The following is a 6547-nucleotide window of genomic DNA, read 5'->3' as shown; positions in this document are numbered from 1 at the left end:
CTTCTGTTTGTGCAGAAAGGCTTTTAATCCAGGAAATTTATGAACCGTCAAGGACTGAGATGCATCTGGTACCTTTGGAAGTAAAAACAAACATTAAAAAACCTCATCTTGACAGAGATTGTCCCAGCTCCCACCTCCTGCTTTTTAACTTTATCTGAATGAAGGCGTCATATCTTTTCAGATGTGCAGTGCACGATCAAAGTAAAAAATGTTGTATAGGTCAATAATACCATTGGGATGGAAATTTGCTTGTTTCATCGTGTAATGAGTCTCCTTTAATATTTTTATAAAGCTTGGTATATTTATTACATTCTGAAAATTAGACTTTCTGTTTTTTTTCCTCATCTTAAATGTGTTTATTAATGTTTAAGATGAAGTGGGTGTAGTGTCACAAAAGCTGTAAATAAGGGGAGAAACAGCAAACATGGTGCAGATGATTCACATTGGTGTCTGTTAACCTCAGAGGCACGATCAGCTCTTTGTCACTTTGAATCAGACTGTGATAACAGAGCTCTGTCTAATTGGGAGCCACAATAAAGAAAAACATTCTGAACTGAACTCCTTTGTTGCCTTGAGAGGAAATAACAAAGAAACGTGACAGCAAAATGAACTGGCAATGACCTTGTTAAAAAAAAACTCATCAAAAATTGTTCATACAATTTGAAACTGTTTTGCTTTGCTCCTAAAAAGTGGGCTTTAAGTTTAAAGCAAGTTCTCCAACTACAAACATGTAAAACCCAAATGTTTGTTGTTTTAATTTAAAATACATTACTTGATTAGATAAGACCCCAAATCCAGCATAATGTGGGGAAGACGCGCTGTCACTTACCACCTACAGCATCTCTCTGAAATGTTAAGCTGCCCACTCAACATCAGCGACTTCATTTTCATTTCAGAGACGATCTCTAAACTCGTCTGGCTTATATTAAGGTCAAGGCATTGTAGCCAATCTCCCAGGACAGTATCTCACCAGAGACAGCATATGGAGTAATGTAAAAAAACAAAATCATAATTCATGCACTATCGCAATAGCCCTGATCATTTCAATTGTTTCTTCAAATGTCACCTTGTAGATCAACTTAATCAAGTTACCTGGCCTGCAGTGCACCTAGATGCATTCCAATTCCAGATTTATTCAGAACTGGTCCGTGTTGTCGGCTCAGTCATTGGGATCGTATGTTTTTGGCATTGTTTGAATGCATTTCTTGCTTATGTATTATACAACCACAGCTGAAGCTTTGTTTTTTGTTTTTCAATGAGATTATAAAAAGGGAAAAGACACGAGCTGCTGTTGGTAAGCAAAGCTTGAGGGATTAAAGACCCAGGGGGGGGGCATGTGATTTCTTTAGTTCACTGGGTTAAACCATCAGGCAACCAGTTCAGGTAAAGAAACAAAAATGATGTGAAGTGCTGTGCAACTAACTTCAACTGGTATTATTTATGGAGCAAAGATGTATATTTTCCTGTCTAATTACATTACATAACCTATTCTAGTAGATACTGCAATATTGTTATGGTAAACCTTCATTTTGGTCATGAAAATAAAGGTCTCTGTGAATGTCCTTATTTGAACAGGACCTGACTTCATTAAATTGAATCTTAAAGTTCCACTCAGATCATTATTGATCTATTTTAAAAGCGTTCCCAGAGGTCTTTTATTTATGATTGTGCTGTTTTTAGCCAAAATTGAAAAATAAAATAAAACATGTTTGTTTTCTGTCACAAGAACATGTCAAAAACACCAAAAACACTATTTTCATCGGAGCGAGTCTTTAAGTAAACCTGAAAGCTTAATACTTGTGGAAAACAACATTGTTGTATTTAAATGAGCAATACGTTTATTTTTGTCTGTAAAACACAAAGAAGAAGAAAAGTATTTCAATTGATAATGGTGAAATTGATTATACTGCATTTCAGAGGAAAGTTTTTGGAGTTTGAAGTTATTTTGGAGTCAAGATAAGGGACCATCCAGTTTCTCATAGCAGGTGTTGCTAGATTTGCTCATTTTGGCAGAAACAGATCAGAATCAAGAACATTTAATCTGTTTCCGCTTCTTGACGTTTTAGTTATTGTACCATGTCCATTTCATGTGTAGAACACACAAAATCTCAAGCAATTTTTTTTATTTTAGGAAATTTTAGTTCTCCATTTTGGTTTTCTCTGAACAGAATTCGGACACAGCTTGTTTTCACAGAGACCAGATAAGGGACTGTCCTCATTTGGTCATTTTTGTTTGTTTTCTGAGGAAATAAAGTGTTTTTGTGATATTTTGTTTTCTCCAAATAAAATGAAGTTTTTCCTAGGAACATTTTTTTAACTTAACTTGTTTGATGGAGCCCCATGCAGGATGGTCCATTTAAAGTACCATTTAAACTGGAATCCCTGTCCAAGACTCCACCCCCTTCTTTCCATGTTCAAAAAGACACTGAAGCTGTGATTGCTCTGGGCAATTTTCACTGGTGTGCTGGAGTGCCGGGCGTGCCGTGGCGCCAGAATGATCCCTGACAGCATGATTGCCCTGTCAGCTAAAGGCCTCCACCTGATTATGCATGTGTTCACTCCCATTTCATTCAGCGCCACGCTTGCAAACTGGCTCTGGGGGAATGCAGAGGTGAGTGAGTAGCTGCAACAGCACCATTAATCTTTCTGTCGTGCTGTGGTCGTCAGGGTGACTGGCTGTGCCCAGTGCATGTTAACAACAGGAGCATGCCAAAGACGACAATGAAAACAGTGGTAGGGGAATGAGTGGAATGATTAGTAGCAAGTAGATGGGCTTCATCCTGTTGCTCAAGATAAGAATCATGGAGAGAGTGATAATCATTAAAGTGCTGAATCGTTTAAAAAAATGTCTACCGTGAAAGTATTTTGGTTACCTACAGTTAGAAACAGGGAAATCAATAGGAGGGTTGTGTCATGGTGGCCTGGCAGACTCCTCCCCCTCCCAGCTCTGCTCCAGACTCACAGCTGTGTCCACTCATCTCATCCCCTCACCTGCTTCATAAGGAGACTCACCTCAAGCATTCTTCGCCAGTTAGTTAACACTGATGGTGCTTAACTCTGCTTTGAGCTACGTCTGGCCCCCTTGCCTTGTTCCTTGCTCATCTTGTTTTGCTGTGCTTCAGGTCTTGCCTTCCACGAGTGACACCCGAGTCTTTCTACCACCCGAGCTGAAGCTGAACTCCTCTACGCCTCCCAAGAAATCCAGCCATGCCACCACCAAAGAACTCCTGCCACGTCAAAGCTAAGATCCAGAGCTGCCTTCATCTTACATATCCTCCATCCTGCTGACGATCTGCTCCATCTAGTCCCACGACGCTCCACGCCTCAAGATCCGCTGGCTCCTACAAAATAAAACCAGTTACTTTCCCTTTCACTTACCTGCCTCCTCCTTCCGGGTTACAGCATCTGGGTTTGTCACGTGATCCGGTCATGACAGGTTGTCTTTTATTTTCAGAAATCTACACTAACCAGCCACTTTATTAGGTACACCTTGCTAGTACCGGGTCGGAACCCCTTTTACCTTCAAAACTGTCGTAATCGTCGGTGACATAGATTCAACAAGGTGTCTGAAATATTCCTCAGACAGTTCTGTCCATATTGACATGATAGTGTCACGCAGTTTCTAGCAGATTTGTCGGCTGCACATCCATGATGCCAATCTCAACCCAATGGAACATCCCAAAGATGCTCCATTGGGTTGAGATCTGGTGACTGTGGAGGCCATTTGAGTCCAGTGAACTCATCCACATGCTCAAGAAATCAAGTACACATTGATATATAGTCAAACTAATAAATCCAAACAATACATAGAGAATAGTTTGCAAATGTGACAGACATATTTTACACCTACACCCACACAAATGTATTTAGGGGAGTGTGCTTAGGTGAGTTTGTGTTTACTAGAATGTTCAGTGATGTAATGGAATGTGGAAAGGAAGGTACAAACCAGGATGGAGAAGAAGTTTGAGGAAAATCCATCTCCAGACAACCCAACAGCAGCCACAAACAGAGCTGAAGGGTCAACCACAGCAGCTGTCCCGCATAGCAGGATGCTATGGGAATGCAAGCCCCCAGTAAAATTCCAACACCCATCCAAGCCCCACTACCCTCTTGTGAGGGGCTTTCTTATGTCTGGAGGTTCTGAGCCCCCTCTCCCCTGCTGGTTAACTGATTCATTTCTGTATGTTCCCACTGAAATCCATTTCCCAGAAACTTTGGAAAGCACGTGTCTCTAAAAAGGCCATCCTGACTCAAATTAATCAAATTACGATTTTAGCATTCGCTCCAGTGTGAACAATTACTGAAAATCAATTATAACAGGAAATTGCACCAATGATAAAAAAAAGTCAGTGCTTAATGGCTTTGAAAATGTCTGAGGTGTGCAAGAAAACCCATTTCTGCAGCTCACGTGGTCAGCTGAAGCTGAGATGGCTTCCAGCCTTCGCTCATGCTTGCTGTCTACACACATTGGGGACCTTCTGATGCCTGCTGGAAAATATTATCCAGCACTGAAAGCTGAAAAAAACAAACAGCCAGCGGTTTGCATTCCCTTGATGTTGTCTCAGAATTAGCACTCATTGCTGGTTTTCACAGGCAAATGTAATCAGCTGAGTGACAGAATCCTGCATGAAAACAGGCTCGGCTTGTTTTTGACATTTCACCCTGTAGTGTTTGGATGTCAACCTTAACAGGGATAATTAATCAATTATAGATGTAAGAGGCTTGTTGTCCTCTCCTGGCTCAGATCAGAGGACTCATTTATGAGATTACGAGGCTTTTTTTTTTTTTTACCTGGCGTTCTGATGCTGCTTACAGACAAAATGGGGAGATTGCATCCGGGTGGGGGTGTTTAAAATTACCTTGTTAGACTGCCAGTCTGTAGTAATCATTTTCCACTGGCTGCACCTGATAAGCACCAGCAGTGTTCCCATGCAGACCCTGTCATATCTCACAAGTGTCATTTCCCTGCATCATTCATCCGCTGAATTCTTTCCCATGAGGCATTTCATCCGAGCAACTGCGGACAAAAACACAGGGATGAGAGGGTCTGACTGATGTTCGGTAGTAAAGGAAATTGCACCCCCCCCCCTCATCCAAGCCACTCTTGTATCTGAATGACTGTCATTGAGAGCCCATGGCAGGAAATATGCACACAGAGTGCACCACATTCCTTCACCTTTTTTGGACACATTTGGGTGCAACGCATCCCATAATTATAGTTCATTACTCAAACTAGCAAAGTGCAATAGAAAGCTACTGGCGCTGAATTTTCAACCAAATGAAGCCATAAGTCCATCCAAAGGTAACATTTCAACTCCTGCATGTTTTTATTCAGATTCATGAATATGATTCCGCTATGGACCAAGCAAAAAAAACTGTGGTTAGAAGAAAGAACAAAAATCTTTAGAAAAACAGAAACGTGCTCATAAAACACATTTCAACTTCCTTATTGATGCACCCAGTGATGGAGCTTACAATGCAGAGAAAATCAGGCCATTCATAGTTACAAAACCAGCAGCCTCTGTAATCTTCCTCTGGTCTGAGCAAGTAAGGTCAAGCTATTTCAAAGAAAACTATGGGAATTCATTCCACTGAAGGAACAGTCATTAGTTTGTATTGACGACCAAAGTTTCAGAAAGTCAATATATCATGGGAGTCCTGGAAGACAATGCTCATATGCTGCATGATAAGAATTGATTGCTATGTTTCATTTCATGCTGGTTACACAAATTCCACCAAAGCAATCAGTTTTAGAAGAATTTGAGAATAAAATCCTTTTTCAGGTGGATTCTGGTTATTAAGAAGAATCACCTAGTAATATCAATGAAGCTACCAAACAACAAAACAAAGTGTCCAAAATAACTATAGATGAACTTACAAATGTGATTTTTCTTTTGTTATTTTTAATTTTTCTTTGTAATTTTAACCATATGCTACAAACAAATGTCCATCCTTGACTTTAATTTGTCTGACAAAACAAGATGTGTGCTTTTTCTGAAATAAAATGTCTATGTCATGAAAAGTTTGATCAGTCTGACAGGCTGTGATCTCCCCGTTATCCCACCACATCACACCAGTTCTCCAAATCTTACACTGGCTTCCCATAAAACAAAGGTTTTTTTGTATCAAGATTCTCCTCATAACCTTCGAAGCACTCCATGACCTGGCTCCACCCTACATTTCTGATCTTCTTCACATTTCCATTCCCTCCCGAACTCTCCGCTCCATTTCCTCTCTCCAACTCCATCTCCCACCTGCCTGTCTTGCCACAATGGGGGGCAGAGCTTTCAGTCGCTCCGCCCCCCCAGCTATGGAATTCTCTTCCTCCAGATCTACGCAATACCGACTCGCTGTCACTGTTCAAATCCAAACTCAAGACTCATCTCTTCAAACAATCATACAGTTAATCCTTTCCGTTAACACAACTATCTATCTATCTATCTATCTGGGACAGTACACAATAAAATCCTCAGCACAATTAGCCCAATTAACTTTTTTCCCTCTCTTGTTTCCGGACAGATGTTAAAAAAAAAACTAAAAATAACAA

General features: G+C 40.5%; 1 long non-coding RNA gene across 1 annotated transcript; it reads left to right on the top strand.

Annotated features, from left to right (window-relative positions):
• The first annotated feature begins 1760 nt into the window (after positions 1 to 1760).
• LOC144994121 (uncharacterized) lies at positions 1761 to 3373 on the top strand. The gene is made up of 2 exons (XR_013657536.1): positions 1761 to 2611; positions 3123 to 3373. It is a non-coding gene; the product is annotated as an uncharacterized LOC144994121 (long non-coding RNA).
• Positions 3374 to 6547: the final 3174 nt, after the last annotated feature.

Source organism: Oryzias latipes, chromosome 8, assembly GCF_053564925.1.
Source record: "Oryzias latipes strain Hd-rR chromosome 8, Olatipes_Hd-rR_3.1".
Taxonomy (NCBI): Eukaryota; Metazoa; Chordata; class Actinopteri; order Beloniformes; family Adrianichthyidae; genus Oryzias; species Oryzias latipes.
Note: the sequence above shows the minus strand (reverse complement) of the source record. Positions and strands in the feature narration are given on the sequence as shown.